The sequence below is a fragment of the Amblyomma maculatum genome, chromosome 5 (genome assembly GCF_055883805.1).
Source record: "Amblyomma maculatum isolate TAMU_Amacu chromosome 5, ASM5588380v1, whole genome shotgun sequence".
Lineage (NCBI taxonomy): Eukaryota > Metazoa > Arthropoda > Arachnida > Ixodida > Ixodidae > Amblyomma > Amblyomma maculatum.
Genome location: NC_139348.1, coordinates 17615680 through 17631749, shown reverse-complemented (window position 1 = coordinate 17631749; position 16070 = coordinate 17615680). Strand labels below are relative to the sequence as shown.

Here is a 16070-nt window from a genome sequence, read left to right as displayed (position 1 = left end):
TATGTCAAGTATAACTGAGGTTTACTAACTGCGCATTGTTATTATTCACAGAGAATTATAAATTTTATAAAAAGTTGAACACTACACTACAGCTGCAAGCTTATGTCGCGTGTAACTGCTCTGAAATAGTTGTAGCTGTTAAATAGTTCCCATCAATTGCTTTCCTGCGTAAAGAAATTCAACTTTATGTCACATGATCAAGTTATATATTGTTGAACAGCTTACGTGTGACGTAATTGCACAAAACACATTTTAAGCGTTATTTAACGCTTTTATTTGAGTAATCATGAAAGAAATTGGAACTTTACACTACAGCTTGTCATATATCGTTGAAAATGTCTCGACGAGTATGATTCTAAAAACAAACTTTATACCAGCCAAAAACTTGCAGGACTGAGCTGTCGCTCGTCTATCTGGGTTCAAACATTGTTGAACCTCTTCAAGCTGTTGCTTTCTTTCCAGCAACATGTTTATGTTTTATGAGACTAGCAAAGAGCATGATATAACCAACAAAGAGGATGTTTTCGTACATGCGAGCAAGGTATATCAACTCAGCGATAATTTAAGAGCCGAGAATCGAAGGCAGCCGAAGAAAGCGCGGAAGCCGCACAAGTAGCAACGAAGACAGGGAAGGACGGATGTTTTTGTTTTCCTCTTTCTTGCACTGCTTCTACTTTTACTTAATGGCAGCTCAAAACTTCCGATGTCACTTTTTATAGCATCACTTAATTTTTTGTTTGTAGCTCATGGTGGAAACGATCAGTGTATGATCATTTCATCTAATGCTCAAATGATGTGGAAAAGGGATCAAAATACGAAAGGAAAACTGCGTACTATCGTCATCTTGGAAATAAACGCCTGTACCCGGCAGACGAAAAAAGACGCTGATATTATCAACAGCTCTATAGACGAGAATGACACATTATATATATTCATACATATATTGTGAACACTGTGTGTCGCTTCATCTTCCACACGGCTGAACGTGCTGCTTCATCTTCATCCTGCTCCCTCTTGTAGATACCCATCGTCATCGCGGAGTGTGGTTGGCTGCAGTGTGCGACCAAGGCTTCAGGTCTGCAATAAAGCCTGATCCCCCAAGTCCGACCTTCGCGTTACCTTACATGTGGTGGAGGTGCGGGGTGTATATATATATATATATATATATATATATATATATATATATATATATATATATATATATATATATATGTGTGTGTGTGTGTGTGTGTGTGTGTGTGTGTGTGTGTGTGTGTGTGTGTGTACGGCTAGTGCCTTCAAGTGGTTTGCATGTGAGCCGGTCATGCATACGTATAGTTCGAAACATATATGTATATAGATGTCTCCATCAACATGAACTTTGTATATTTTTACTGTAAAATAAAATTCTGTGGCTTTTAGGGAAGGGGCGACAGCATTTATCACCACCACCTTATTAACGGTCCACATTAGTGAGTGCTAATGGCTCATTAACTGCTGCCTCCAATAAAATTTTGGTTGAGGCTAGTTGTTAATGATTTTCTAAAGGTAACTGACGAGTGGAAACACTAGACCATCTAGGGAGACGAGAAAGCACGAGGACAATGACTTTGGATATGTCCTCCTTTCTCGGGGAATTCCTGGCTCACGTACAGGCACTGTTCTAATCGCTTAATTATTAGTCCCTCATTTCGTGCCTTTGTTATCCCAAATAGGCCATTAGCATTCAGTACCAGATTAAGTGGACTTGAAGCAAGCCTTACGAACGTGCCCATGTGGAGAAGCGTGTATGCCTCCAACAGGACCTACCTGAGTCCTACTCACTTTGCCTTTGTAATGCAATATCGTGACGTAACACTGCCCGCCAATCAATCAGCGACCTTCAAACTACCACCTGCCACCAGAATGCTAGGCATTTCTCGCTCATAACGTACACCAAGCCTCCGCCTGGTCGTTCGCTGAACGGGAGCGTTCATACGGTTTTGTTAAGAATGCATTAAAAGGCCAATTTGGTAGTGCGAACACTGCGCACCCCAATTTCCAGGCACCCGTATCTTTGAAGGTACATGGAGAACGCGAAACTCTTCAAAATATTTCTGTCGAAAAAAGGAAAGAGGTGCAAATTTTATTAGCCTCCTTTCGGATCCTACATGACAGAAGAGATTGGATTCCTTCCATAAGCAAGCGATTCCTTTTCTGCTGAACTCTCCTCGTGCTGTTTGTTTTCTCTGATTGGAGCTTGGGGATCAGGCGAGACGCAAGCCATAAAACTTAGTTACAATAGTGCCGTGTTCGTGCTTGCCTATTCTTCTGTCTACAATTTATTAAAGCAAATTAAAAAATATATATATATTTCGCATGATTTTCCAAGGGCCTCGTGTCACAAGATATCGGGCGTCACCGTTCTAATTCGGTTTGTGACGCGAAAATTTGCAGAAAACAAATAAATAAAAAGTCATGCAGACATAAGGTATTCAACTCGCTTACATGCGCCGATTTTCATGTGAACGTTTTGAAGGAACCGCCTTTTTTTTGCAGCATTCAGATTTAGAACCCATGTCCTCTAACTCTGCCTCCATTTAGCAATTATTTAGACGCTAGACTGTAGTCAACATAAAAGCTAGTCTGTGACAGCGAATAGAACAAGTGACATATGTACTTCTAATTCTATGTCATTGGTTGTATGCGCAGCTGCATGTTCACTTAGAAGTGAAACAGATACAGCGCACCCCGAAAGTCAACTGGAATAAAAATATATTAAAAAGTTCGCTGAACGAAACTGTAGTGTTAAAGGCGTCTATTCTGAAGGCGAAGTAAGAGCTTGCCCTTGACTTCTTATAAATCTGTATGCACGGATGAAAACATGTTCCCCAGAAACGGAGGCCAGAGAGAAAAGGCGGCTCTCGGAGCGTTCCATAATCTTGACGCGTAATTTTCGTACCCATTTTGGCTCGACACGGTGCTTCTCTGCCTCTCGTCGAATTGAAATCCCTTCGCTGCATATTCCGAAGAGGCAGCCCTCTGCGCACAGCTCACAACCTTTCCTTCCTCGGCATTTTCTTTTTTTCTAAGGGCGCTCGATGAGTGGCTGAATCGCAAATTCTGAGATGCGTCGCCCAGCAGCCGACGCACACGGCGGGTTGAACGGGAGGAGTGCGAAAACGAAGCGGGAATCACAACTACGACGACGACCGGGGGGTTGTGCGCTTCTTCTCAAAGGCCTCGACAAAGACCGTCGCGGGAGGAGGTGCTCCCTAATGGGCGAAAATAACGGAGCAACGAGAAAGAACTCGCTAAATAATTCAACGGTGGGGAGGAAAGGGAGAGGAAGTGTGCGAGGGCAAAGTAGGAGGCAGTTCCATTTACAGCGCCCTTTCGTGGCTACTGTGAGTGTCTCTTTCCTGCTTCGGGCACGGCACAAAATTTCCTGGCTCCCCTTTTCAGGCGCGAGCTACTTTAGAGGATCTTATTTATATTGATTTCCCTTACGCTGCTACGCGAGGCGCCCGAGCGCTTCCCCATGCCGAGCGCACGGGCCAAGGCAGAGAGAGCGGGGAAGGCAAAGGGAGTCCAGGCGCATTTAAGCTCCATTTGGGTGCCTAGCTACGGCTTCGCTCCCACCTTCTTCCCGCCTTTTAAAAGGCAGCCGAGCAAAACCAGCATAGGTTCGACAGCGGTAGAATCAAGCGACATAAGGAAATATAAACTAAGGGGCCAAGAGATTTCGGCGGCGGGGAGGCGGCACGGAATAAGACAATTGGCTTCGGAATTGCGAACGCCGAAAGAGGACTGCGTACTCTCTGGATGCCACGAGCCGTTTCCTCTTCGTTAGCATCCGCCGCCTCGAAAGCGATCTTGTCGGGCGCTGGCTTCATATCGATGCACGGTCGCAAGCTTGCCTTTCTTTTCTTTTTTCTTTTGCTCCGTCTTTGCCTGTGGCAAAAATCGTGTGAGACATTAAAGTTTTCGAATAATGGGTCTCATATTGAATTGCCTTAATCCTTCATTCTATTCCTGTGTGCATCCGGAAATGCGCAATGAAAAGAAAACCTTTCCATTTGCAGCCGCGAAGTGTAACATATGCGCCAGAGAAAATAGACGACATTCGGTGACACTAATCTTTGTTGCCGGCAGTGATTATAGCCCAGGGTAAAAATTAGTCAGGTATCAAAATTTGAGCTAAAGCTGAAAGAAGGCAACTGTCTAATAAGAACTGTTTGTATTATTTCAATATCAGCTGCTGGAATAAGTATCGTTACTATGATCTGTTCAATATCTGCAATTAGACTATTGCAAGTGTCGTTCAGTGATTATGCACTATACAAGTATCTTACAACGAGGATTATACGCGCACAGGCACGCGTCTTATAGGCTATATTGACTTTATTTCATCCGGAGAAACACTTGTTCTTAAAGACCGCCGACGAAAGAGGAAGACTAGAGAAACGCCGCCAAGTTTGCACGCAGCATTTCAAGAACAGCACGACATATACGTTATAATATATCAGGAAGAATATGTGACGCATTCCTTGGAGTTTCGAAGCTTTTAGAGCGCCTCAGCTTTACGCAAGCCTTTTGGAAGAAGCTTAGAGCCAGTGGAGCCCGAGCTTCGAGAGCTGTGCAGTCTCGCCTCTTAGAACCACTACGCATGAGTTTAGATTTGAAAGGTCAAGAAATGTTTATGGTGAGCCTTGTAGCGCCTCCACTCAGTGATACTAGTTACGCTGGGCTGCATAAACACTATTTCCCATTTCTTTTCCTTACGGTACCACAACCACCAACCTCATCCTGATCCATTTTTTTCTCCTCTGCTGCCCTTTTCCACTGCTGATATATGCAACAGCTGTTGTTGCAAAATGTGTTCTTGCGGTAATGTGCAGGCGAGATGAGGTGGAGTTCAATTTGTAAACAATGTCTACGCCTGGCCAGGCCTCCTAACAAAGAGTGCGAAAACCTGGCTCAGAGTGCCGTTAAAAGTATCAATGCCATACATGCTACTCGTTGACGACCTCATTCTTGCAGTAACCAGGTTGGAATACATCGCTACTCAACCCCACTGAGTCAAGGGATTGAAATACACCTGGCGAGTGAAATGTTCGGAATGCGCTCAGCTCGCCGACTTGTGACAGCATCTAGCGCCCTCGAAGCAATTTGTGTGTATAGGCGTGGTCAAGAGCGGCGCTGCCCAACGGCGTGCTGACGGAGCTGATTGTGGAGGGACAGCCATATTGGCGAACGTGTGTGGAATCAAAATATAGCCGGTAAATGGATTCCTGCAATAACGCTTCGAGAATATTCTAGCTGTCCTTCGAGAACTCAGCAGAAGCGAAGTGGTCCAGTGGCATATCCCCCCCCCCCCCCCCCCATAATGGGCACCTATAGCATCCCATTCTACATTAAATTTGTGCGCTCTTCGGTTCCCTTAATTTACCTCTCAACCCCCACACACGCTGCAATTCGGCGCACCCTTCTCCATTTATTTTCCTTCCTCTCACATTCGTTTTCTTATATCATTTTTTTTTGCCTCAGGGAATGAAGGGAGGACGTACATTTCTTTCTCAGCCCTTCGTTTGCCCAGCTATTGTCCCATCATTGGCTGCTTCAGGAGAATGCGCGCGCCCAATCATTGTGGCCCTTACTGGAGCGTGCGAGAGTTTACTCCCACTTTGTGCGTTTCGCCTTTGCTCCTTTTCTAGTTGGTATAGGGATGTGTATTTTGTACTTATCTCGAAACGAAGAGGCGTCCGTTTGCTGTGCGATGTCAGCGCACGTTAATGATCCCCAGGTGATCGAAATTACGCCGTGGCCCTCCACTACGGTTCCTCTTTCTCTGTTTCTACTTTCACTCCCACCTTCCTCCCTTCCCTTACTGCGCGGTTGCGGTGTCCACAGAAAACAAGTGAGACAGTTACCGCGCCTTTCCCTTCCTATAAATAAATCAGTTTTTTTTTTGTACTTATCTACAAAATCTCTAGCACCGATATTTAAAACTAATTTTCAACATGTCTAGGTTATTATAATAATTTTCGAGTCTGATATGTTGTATAATACCCCTACTGCCTTGTACAAGGGGGTCATGGTCCTAGTCAAGCTGATGGTTGGTTGGTTGGTTCACAGGAAGGGAAAGGCGCAGTATCTGTCACACTTGTTTCTGTGGACACCTGAACCGCGCTGTAAGGGAAGGGAGGAGGGTGGGAGCGAAAGTGGAAAGAGAGAAAGAGGAGCCGTAGTGGAGGGCTACGGAGTAATTTCGACCACCTGGGGATCTTCAACGTGCGCTGACATCGCACAGCACACTGACGCCTCTTCGTTTCGCCTCCATCGAAACGCAGCCGCCGAGGTCGGGTTCGAGCCCGGGTACTCCGGCGCAGTAGTCGGGCGTCTTACCACTGCACCACCCCGGCGGGGCCTAGTCAAGCTGACGAGACAGCTTTTAGCCCTTGGCCCCTTGGGATGTATTGTTTCTGGAAAATAAAGAATTGAATTGAATTCAATGGTTAGTGAAGTTTGCTACTTACAACACATTACTTACACACCAAGATTTCTCGCCATGATACATCTAATGCTTTTTCAACCGAATGATCCATACTTCCCACAATAACGCAAATTAACCTGTGACATAACAGAAGAGAGATGACTATGAGCAGCCGTTAAAAGTGTGTAGGCTCAAAGGCCTCTCACGACAGATAAGATAGTAAAGGGCTGGCCGTGGCAAAGTAGCGCCACACTCGTCACGCTCGCCTTTTGGAGCGCCCAAGGGTGAGGAGGACAACCGCATGCGCGTTTCTCTACTCCCAGACTTTTTCTGGCCATGCAGCTAAGGCTAAGGGGGCTGAGCTTTGGTCACGGTGTTACTGCGCCACGTAGTTCTGGCATATCTGGTCTCTGTTACGGTTTCGATTTCAGTTCTACCTTTACGTGAAATTATAGTTTTCGAGCAGTCAGTGTAGCAGAAATGTTTTTGTTTTCAGTCGCTATGACGTCAGTGGACGTAAATTCGTAGTTAACAAACATCACGTGCTGCGTAGGTTGCCGAAACAAGCACATTGAGAAAGCATGCAGAAATCGGCGGGTAGACTCAGCTTGAGTGTTCTAGAGGGGTCTATAACGCAGCAGAAGCAGCCGACGTACTCTCGGGATATTCACGATAGATGGCGCAGCCATCCCACTTGCTCAGCGTACTGTACTGATTTGAAAATGCAGACTTAACCTCGTCCTTCGATTTTATTAGAGACGATACATTGTTTCAGAACCTTGACAAAAATTGTGTAAGGAGCCTTACTGTCAAGTACGCGCGCCCTGATCGTGGGCAGAAAGAACGAACGAATAGAAAGACTGCGACGCATGTGTGTTGGCGTGAGTGTGTATGTGCGTGCGTGTGCAAGAGAAGCGGCCGTGGATGACGCCTCCCTGTGAAAGACCCGAACTTGGGAGGGAGTCTGCGGGCTGACGCCGAACGGCCGGCCGGCGATGTCGGCCGAAGAAAAGCGCCGCTCCCGAGAGGACACCCGATCCTACCTCAACCACCCCCAGCCGTGCCGGCGAGTTGTTTTCCAGGAATTCGGAGGAGAGCTTGAAACTGCTGCTACGCTGACGCTGGGTGACGGGGGAAGAGGAGAACCCGGAGAGGGGGAGAAGCTCCGAGGAGTCCGATCGACGCGGGAAAAAGGGAGACTTGTTTCGGGTGCCGTGACGAGAGGCCGCACCCTGACTGAAGTGAAGTTGTGCTGCAATGGTGTATATAGTGTAAATAAATTATGTATTCTGAAATTAGAGTGAATTCCGGTCCAGGTTAATCGGGAGAGGAGTGGAATTTGAAGAAAAGAAGAAGAAGAAAGAACCTGATATTTAACTGGCGCAGTCGACAGGATCTTCCGATTTGAAGCGGACCGGCCATCGGATCGACGGAGGCAAGACAACAAAGGAGCCAGGGCTGAGCCATGAACCTCGGGCGCTGACCAGCGGGCCAAGCCATCTTCGGAGCACGACACAGGTTGGTGTCTTGTAGGTCCCTCTTCCGCGGCGCACTATGACAACTGTGGGGCATAGTTTGCGGGACCGTAGCGGGGAAGGATGGGGCCGGGGTGCTGGAGATGGGCAGATGGAGCTGGTGGCGGGCGCAAAGGTAGGGGACGTCAGCGGAGGCTCGGGGTTGTCGTTTGCGGACGAGATGGCGCGGTTAAAATTGAAACTAAAAATTGCAGAAATGAAATTGGCAGCAGCGAAATTGCAGTACGGGGAATCTATCAGGGCAGCGGCGGCCGGCAAGAAACAAGCGGCGAGTCCAGACAAAGGGGCGGGCATCGCGGAGAGTCTCGAAGGAGGTCACAGAGCGGAAAGTTTGGACCGCGGACTGGCAGATTCGGGAGGCGGCGATGAGGCCGAAGTTGAGAAGGAGGAGGCAATTGTTAATGCGTCTGAAGTGCGTTCTGACGACGCAACGGAAACAGGCGTAGACGCAGTTGACACTGCGCTTCTCGGTGCTCCGAAGAGCATGCTAGCATTTGAGGAAGATGCGATATTGGAAGACGTCACAAATTCGCAGCGGTTAGAAGCGACACCTGTAGTGCGCGTAGAGGTGACGGCGCGGAAGGAGGATTGTGACGATGGTGAGATATGTTCTGAGGCAGATGTGGATGTCGCGGTCATCGCAGCAGAGGCAGAGAGTATCGACAGTGCAGAAAACGGGCACTGTGCGCATGACAGGGCTGCAGAAATCAACGGATTCATGTGTAAGCTAACTGGCAGCGGTACGTCGAACGAAACAGAGGACAGCTCGAATGCGCCCGTTCACGATGAGGCTGCTGCAGAAGTTTTGCTTGACCAGGGAGATAAAATCGCAAGTCAATCGTGCGATCCGCGGGCAGCACGGCAGTCGCGCCAGGCAAAGATGGGGCGGGCCTCGATTGACTGCGTGCGGGCCGGTCACAAGGCTGGCAGAGATTTTCATCAAAGGAAGAAACGCGCATCCCGCTCGACAGAAAGAAACATGCGCAAAAAGCGCTTCGATCAGAGCTTTTGCGAGCGAGGAATGAAGTCCGGTGCGTGGACAAACAGCAGAGCACGAAACCACCAAATTGTAAAGGACACAACCTTGGAGACGATCCGTATGGGCGACACGGAACCGACGGACCGCCCTCCGCCGCAGGGGGTCGGAGCCATCCCGCTCCTGGCCTGACGCGCTGCCGACGCGTGTGCACCAGCTCCATTGCTCAGAGGGAGCGGGCCCTTTTGTTTAAAGTTTTAAGTTTAGCTTTTGTTGTCATGGTGCGCCAGAGGGGGATTACGGACATCAGCCGCGCTCTGGTGTTGTGTGAGGTGTGACGCGTTCCAGTAAGTCACGCATCACAGTGGCGGTGGAGGTGTCAAGTGCGCGCGCCCTGATCGTGGGCAGAAAGAACGAACGAATAGAAAGACTGCGACGCATGTGTGTTGGCGTGTGTGTGTATGTGCGTGCGTGTGCAAGAGAAGCGGCCGTGGATGACGCCTCCCTGTGAAAGACCCGAACTTGGGAGGGAGTCTGCGGGCTGACGCCGAATGGCTGGCCGGCGATGTCGGCCGAAGAAAAGCGCCGCTCCCGAGAGGACACCCGATCCTACCTCTACCACCCCCAGCCGTGCCGGCGAGTTGTTTTCCAGGAATTCGGAGGAGAGCTTGAAACTGCTGCTACGCTGACGCCGGATGACGGGGGAAGAGGAGAACCCGGAGAGGGGGAGAAGCTCCGAGGAGTCCGATCGACGCGGGAAAAAGGGAGACTTGTTTCGGGTGCCGTGACGAGAGGCCGCACCCTGACTGAAGTGAAGTTGTGCTGCAATGGTGTATATAGTGTAAATAAATTATGTATTCTGAAATTAGAGTGAATTCCGGTCCAGGTTAATCGGGAGAGGAGTGGAATTTGAAGAAAAGAAGAAGAAGAAAGAACCTGATATTTAACTCTTACTTTAGGCCCTACTTCAGAAACATGACAATGGATAAACTCATTGGCGTTTAAAGGAAACAGATTCAGGCGTCACTTAAGGGACTAAGCTTGGGTCGTTATTCGAGCTCCACATAAATGACGCTGCATATGCCCATAAGGAGGCAACGCTTATAAAGTATGCTGAACACAGTCGCATATTTATTCCGACCTTGCCAAGTCAATTCACCAAGGGAATTCGCCAACTCGCCTGTTGAGCACTTGTTCCATTCACAATTCCATCCAAGGTTATACCCCCTGAAGAGAGCAGTTGTTTGTGATAACTGTGATAACACTTATTCCGAAAGTACTAAACGAAACTTTCAATTAGGAACAGATGAAAATTAATAATTCTGTTAAGATCATTAGTGCGTATTTTCATGACATATATTGCAGGTCAATCAGGTCAGTTTTGGTGCTCAGAAAGCTAGTTGCACTGTAGGCCTGTTGAGCAGAACATACTTCGTGTGCAAGTAAAATTTTAATTTGTTTATGAATTATTTGCATCTGACATAAAGTATTGTCTTTTATACAGGTCTCACAACTAAACCTGATGACAACACATTGCTAGTATTTAAAAGTATTACGTAGTACTGAAAACATACCATGAATGAAGTCCAATGAACCTATATTCAAATGTATAATCCGAATAAAACTAAATAAATATATAAGCACAACTATACTTCGCTTGCAAAAGAATCGTATGGGAGCCACTGCAATATTAAAATCTGCACACTCTGAACCCTTAATAATAGCACGTCATACAAGAATGAGCAATTTTCCAAGGTTCTAAAGTATTTATGGCTATTAAATACTTGAGTACCGCCTGTCAAACTTCAAAATAGTCTTCCCAATAGAGGCGTAGAAACTGAAATTCCAACTCCGTCAGAAATCGGCCATGAATTTGTCATAAAATGCTAGCCTTGATCAGTGTGTTGTACCACTTGATACACATATTTATCTGCAATATCACATTTTAACCTATCGCGTCATTTTGATCTTTTCGTTAAACAAGTTTTCATTTATATGTTTTACTTATTTAGTAATACTGCAGACTCTGCCCAAGCAGAGAGAGCGACAGGGGGGGGGGGGGAGGAGGGGGGTAATGCATAAACGTACAGATGTAACAAGAAAAGCCACTCGAAACAATGCATAGGGAAACATTGAAAATAGGGATCGGCCTCAATGGGCTAAAGCTTCTCAGCATTCTTACAAAAGCATCACACTCAAATCTGATGGCTAGAAGAGAATTTCAAACTACAAGAATCCGCGTGGAGAAACTGTAAAAATGAGGGTTTCTTTCGGGAAAAATCGGGCTAATGAATACTGAAGAGTATGTCGAGTTGTACTGAGGCTATGTGCTTAGACGCCACAATTATTTGTTAGTTTTTCCTGAGAGGCTGTTTTGAAGTAATGAAAGACCGCGGATTATCTTTCTTATCACTAACATTTTGATACCATTTTTTTTTATAATAAATGAGTTGGTGGATGATCCGTTTGTATCTATAGAAAATAAATCTGTCCGTCTTCCATTCTAATCATTCCATTTCACTGCCTTTCTTAGTATAAAGGTCCCAAACTACTGCTGCATATTCCAGTTTGGATGTTACAAGAGAATAATATTCTATCATTTCAGTCTTAATCGTAGAACCTTTAGGCTCCCTCAATCAACCACAATTTTCTCAGAGCCATGACCACCTGTCACGTTTTGAAAGTGCCCCGGAAAGAATGCATATGTCTTCGCTGCTCAGCGGCTTCTCAAGATGCTCGCTTGTAAATTTATTCTCGGCGTCCAATGAAAAATAAGTGAAAGAAATGACAAAAGATTTAAGAAAAAAATAAAACCGAGAAAAAAACCAAGAAAATAATTGAGTCCCTTTGGAATCGCCGAATATTAAATCCCAGTAGAAGGCACCAATCATCGAAGCCCGCCACACAGGACATACCATGTTGAGGCACGCAAAATGCACCAGTATAGGTTGTAGTTTCGGGGTGGATTTTGCTCAGGCCAGTAGTAGAGCTTACGCTACTGCTCAGCCTACTGGGTCGTCCATTCAACGCGTACGGGGCCGGTGTTCAAAAAACGCCTCCTTCCGCATCCCTTCCGTACGACGTGCGCCACCTGTGCCTGAAGCGGCTGTATACTCATCCACTGTTCTCGGTGTCGAACTGCCGAAGAGATGTCCCGTGTTTTTAATCTCGTCTGCACAACACGAAAGCCATTCGGTACAGAGAAATCGCTGCCCATCTCGGCAGGAAGGAAGAAACGACCAAATCGGGGAGCCGTAGCTGAGCGTCTTCCGCTCGACGCGCTCCCTCCAGAGACATCCGGTGCGGTTCACTGCCTGGATACAGCTGCCTCGATTCCGTTTTTGTGCGCTCCCATCGTGTTTCCTTTGTCTCGCGACCTCGACAGTTTTGAGCGCTGTTTCTAAGCAAATGCAAAAATGGACCCCGTTACTTACTGGTACGTATTTTGCGGACGAGGTTAGCTGGAACTATTTGATCTTTATTGTTGCTGCACTGTCATTGTTTCTTAGAACAACGCAAGGCACGACCCAAGCAGACTGGGACGGTGTCACTGAAGTGGAAACGGCACGAAAGAGGCGCAACACACGGCGTCGTCCGAAAACGCCAACGCGTGCCATGGCTTCGTTTCCTTTCGATTTCACAGTGTCCGAGCAGGTGCGCTTCGTTCGCACTAAAACTTCAATGAAAGCATGGAAAGTAATATTTAGCAAAACTATGACAAACTCTCTACAAGGTATGCCAGCAGCCCGTTTACTACAACGTATTTTCGGTCGTCTTCGCTATCTTCGGGAGAGAAAATGCGTAGCAGAATCCTCTGCCTCGTGCATGTACATTAAGAAAAGCCCGAATTGGCATTTTTCTTCTTTATACTAGCTCACCTTTCTTTCGGCTGGTTGTGAACTGAGTGGACATCCGGTCTAAGTATGAGCCCGCATGGGGGACAATTGTTCTTTGAACGCAGCGACGGTATTAATGGTGCACTACACTATAGATCAGCCTCACTGAGTACCGAAAATTAACATCAGTCGTAGGCCATCTGTGTGCTCGATTTCAGCATGATTAGGCGACCTGTCGAAGAGTGAGAAACATTTTCGTATTTACAATTGTCATGGTCGATGCACGAGGCGGCACAGTATAGCCCGCATACAGTTCGCACTGCGCCTCAAAGTTATTGCAACAAGTCATCACCTAACTTCACGTTTTCAACGAGTTTCTTGGGCGCCTATCGTGCAATGTTCTGCTTTTTTGCGCAGTACAAGGCGCCAGATTTGTAACCGCTTTAGAAATCGGTTCGTCTTCGTATCGAAACCTCAAGTGGCATTTTCTTGCCCACGGCTTTGAACTGCCCTTTAGATCTAACCTCCCATCTGTAAATAAAAGCACGGACCTTTAGATGAGCAACCGTGGATATATAAATATTTTAACACTAAAGAAAGTTCATGAAATAATTGTTTTTTACTTCTTTTCTACTTCCTATCTTTAGGTTACGCAAGCACGTTGCAATTCCACGAAAGCTTGTCACTCTTAGAAATTCTCTCCCTAAGAACTTGATTAGTCTGCCCTTTAATGAGGAGCATACGCGTTTCATAAAATGCATCTTTAAGACCCGTGCACCTTTGCGGTCTTAGCGCCTTTTCTTATTGATTTTCGTAACGTTTAGAGGGCAGTTCGCACCATGACGGCATTCACAATTGCCGAAGCTCGAACTTTTGTAGGGTGCTACCTCGAGGGCATAAGATGTGATATGCTGGCTCTGCAAACAATAGACTCGAAGCTTAAACTCTCCGGGAACCAGCGTTTCCATCCAAACATAACCTGCAGCAAAGACAATCTCATTGGAATAGGCTCTTCAAATTTAACGGCGTTTTTATTGACGCTTGGAGCTGCGCCTAATAGGGGCCCGCAGCCGCGCGCACGGCGAACCCAGGCACGTAAACAGTGCGGCTCCCTGCTGTCCAATCATGGGAATTTCGACACCGGGGACCCAGACTTCGACGAATGTACTATTTAATTTAGGTCTAGCCAGAGAGGCTTTTAAGGATTAGGCAAACACAGACTCGACCAGCGGTTACGAGAGAATGAATATGCACAGTAATCAGCTCCCGGACCAACTTTTTTGAACAGTTCGTAAAGGAAAATAGGAGCAGTTCCAGAATAATTTTGCTTCGGTTCTTCATCACTGCACATCTGACTGCATTTACACCGACACAGCCCTCCGTGCAAGAGTGCGCACTCGGCGTTCTCAATGGCATAGAGACAGAGGGAGAAGGTGTGAAGATGGAAAGAGGTTAACAAACTAAAGGAAGCATCTATCTACCCTGCTCACTTAGAATCAATGAACTAATTTGAAAGCGTAGGTCTCCAAGTAAAGAAGTAAGCAGCCATCATAGCCTTTAGCTAATACAAGGTAGTCTGCTAGGACTTCAGAGCCCACGGTCGTTGCGGTCACCGTCAGAAAATGTGCCGAGTAGCAGGTACCTCTGCTTGACGGCAAACAGCCCCTATTATTCCTCGTGCGAATAAATGCTGACGAAATGTTAGCGTAGGGAGTCGCAAAAAGAGCCGAGAAAGTAAGTGTGTTGGAGCTTCTTCTATTTTCAGTTCTTCACGGCTATTTTAGCACAGTTTTTAGAATGAATCAGAAATATCGTTCGTTTTCGTGTGCATTTCGGCTACGCGGCATTTCTTAAACCAGAGTAAGCAAGAATGACGAGAGGGACTGAATCCGGCTTCTACTCTCAACTGCTTTCCCGCAATTTAATAACCTGTGAAGACCCTCCCCAAAGCGAGCCTGTAGAATTAACAGCAACCGGAATTGAAACCGCTTCAGAAGAGGTACACGTTGCTTCCGCCACAAAACACAGTAACTTGGAGGCTAGCATGTTCCTGAAACTGAACAGGGTACACCGCTGTGATCTACGGGCGGAAAATGATAGGTACAAGGTGAGCATGAAGGAAAAGAGGCCCCAGATGGTCATATTTGAGCTTAGATTAGGACTAAACGCGCATCACCATAGGAAGTAGTTTCGATTTGTTAAGGCAACGAAATGAAATCCGAAATGAAATGAGGGCAACAAAATGAGAAGGAGTGGCCATGTGAGATTATGAACCGGTCCGACCGCAGTAGTGACACGGGAACACAAGTGCACCGGGGACGGCGCGGGAACACAAGAGCGTTCCCTTGTCTTTGGCTGGTTCAATGTGTTCGCACCAACTAGTCCCTATAGTCGATAGAAGCCCAGCAATCGCCTGTTTCTGCCAAGGTTTCCTTAAAACTGAGCCAAGGTCAAAATAGGGCTTACCTCATCTAGCGGCAAGCACCGGCTTGTGTGTTATGATATTGTACATAACCACAGGAGTAACTGATAACTTTGACCATGACTAATAACTTCTGACCTTGGCAGATTAATTCTCAATAAGGGCAGAGATCACATGATACGACCGCCAGGACAGCTGAACGCGTGGTATGAGTAGAAACATGAAAAACAAAGCCATCGCTCGTCAAAATTCACTTAGCCGTGTTTAGGCACTACTCGGTGTCAGCTTTAAACCTACCGCTTCGGTGACTCAGAAACGACAGGCATCACAGTTGCTATGGCAACCAGAGAAGGTACAAGAAAGATTTTTGCTCTGCCTTTCGCATGCGCTATAAGTTACAACACACTAGACGACGAGGAACAGTCGACAGCTTAATCAATGTGGAAACGCTCGCTATCCAAGGAGAAAGACGATCGGAAGCAAACTAAAAGGGCAGATACTGCTCTGGGCGCGGTAATCTCATCAACAGCATCACTTACCAGTGTTTTGTGTGGATCGTCGCACAAACAAGCTTCGTCAAGGGCGCGGCGATTATACTCTTTCAAAGGCTTCTAGTTCCTGCATTTATTCATAGTTCTTACATTCAACGCCTTCTAAATAATCGGGGATGCACCTGCCGAAGGCTACCACTGAGGGGTCTTTCATGGGGAAGGCTGCCACATTCACTAGGTAGCTGTTTTCTGTTTTGGGCTTGTATTAGCTAACCAGATTAATCTCAATCAGTAGCAAGGTGAGAGCAGTCTTAAGAAAGTTGGAGAGACGAGAAAAAAGATTATTCGGGTATTAG

The 16070-nt window shown here is 46.7% G+C and overlaps 1 protein-coding gene across 1 annotated transcript in view; it reads right to left on the bottom strand.

Annotated features, from left to right (window-relative positions):
• LOC146187821 (uncharacterized) overlaps positions 1-16070 on the bottom strand; it is a 250092-nt gene that overhangs the window by 196116 nt on the left and 37906 nt on the right. The window lies entirely within an intron of this gene.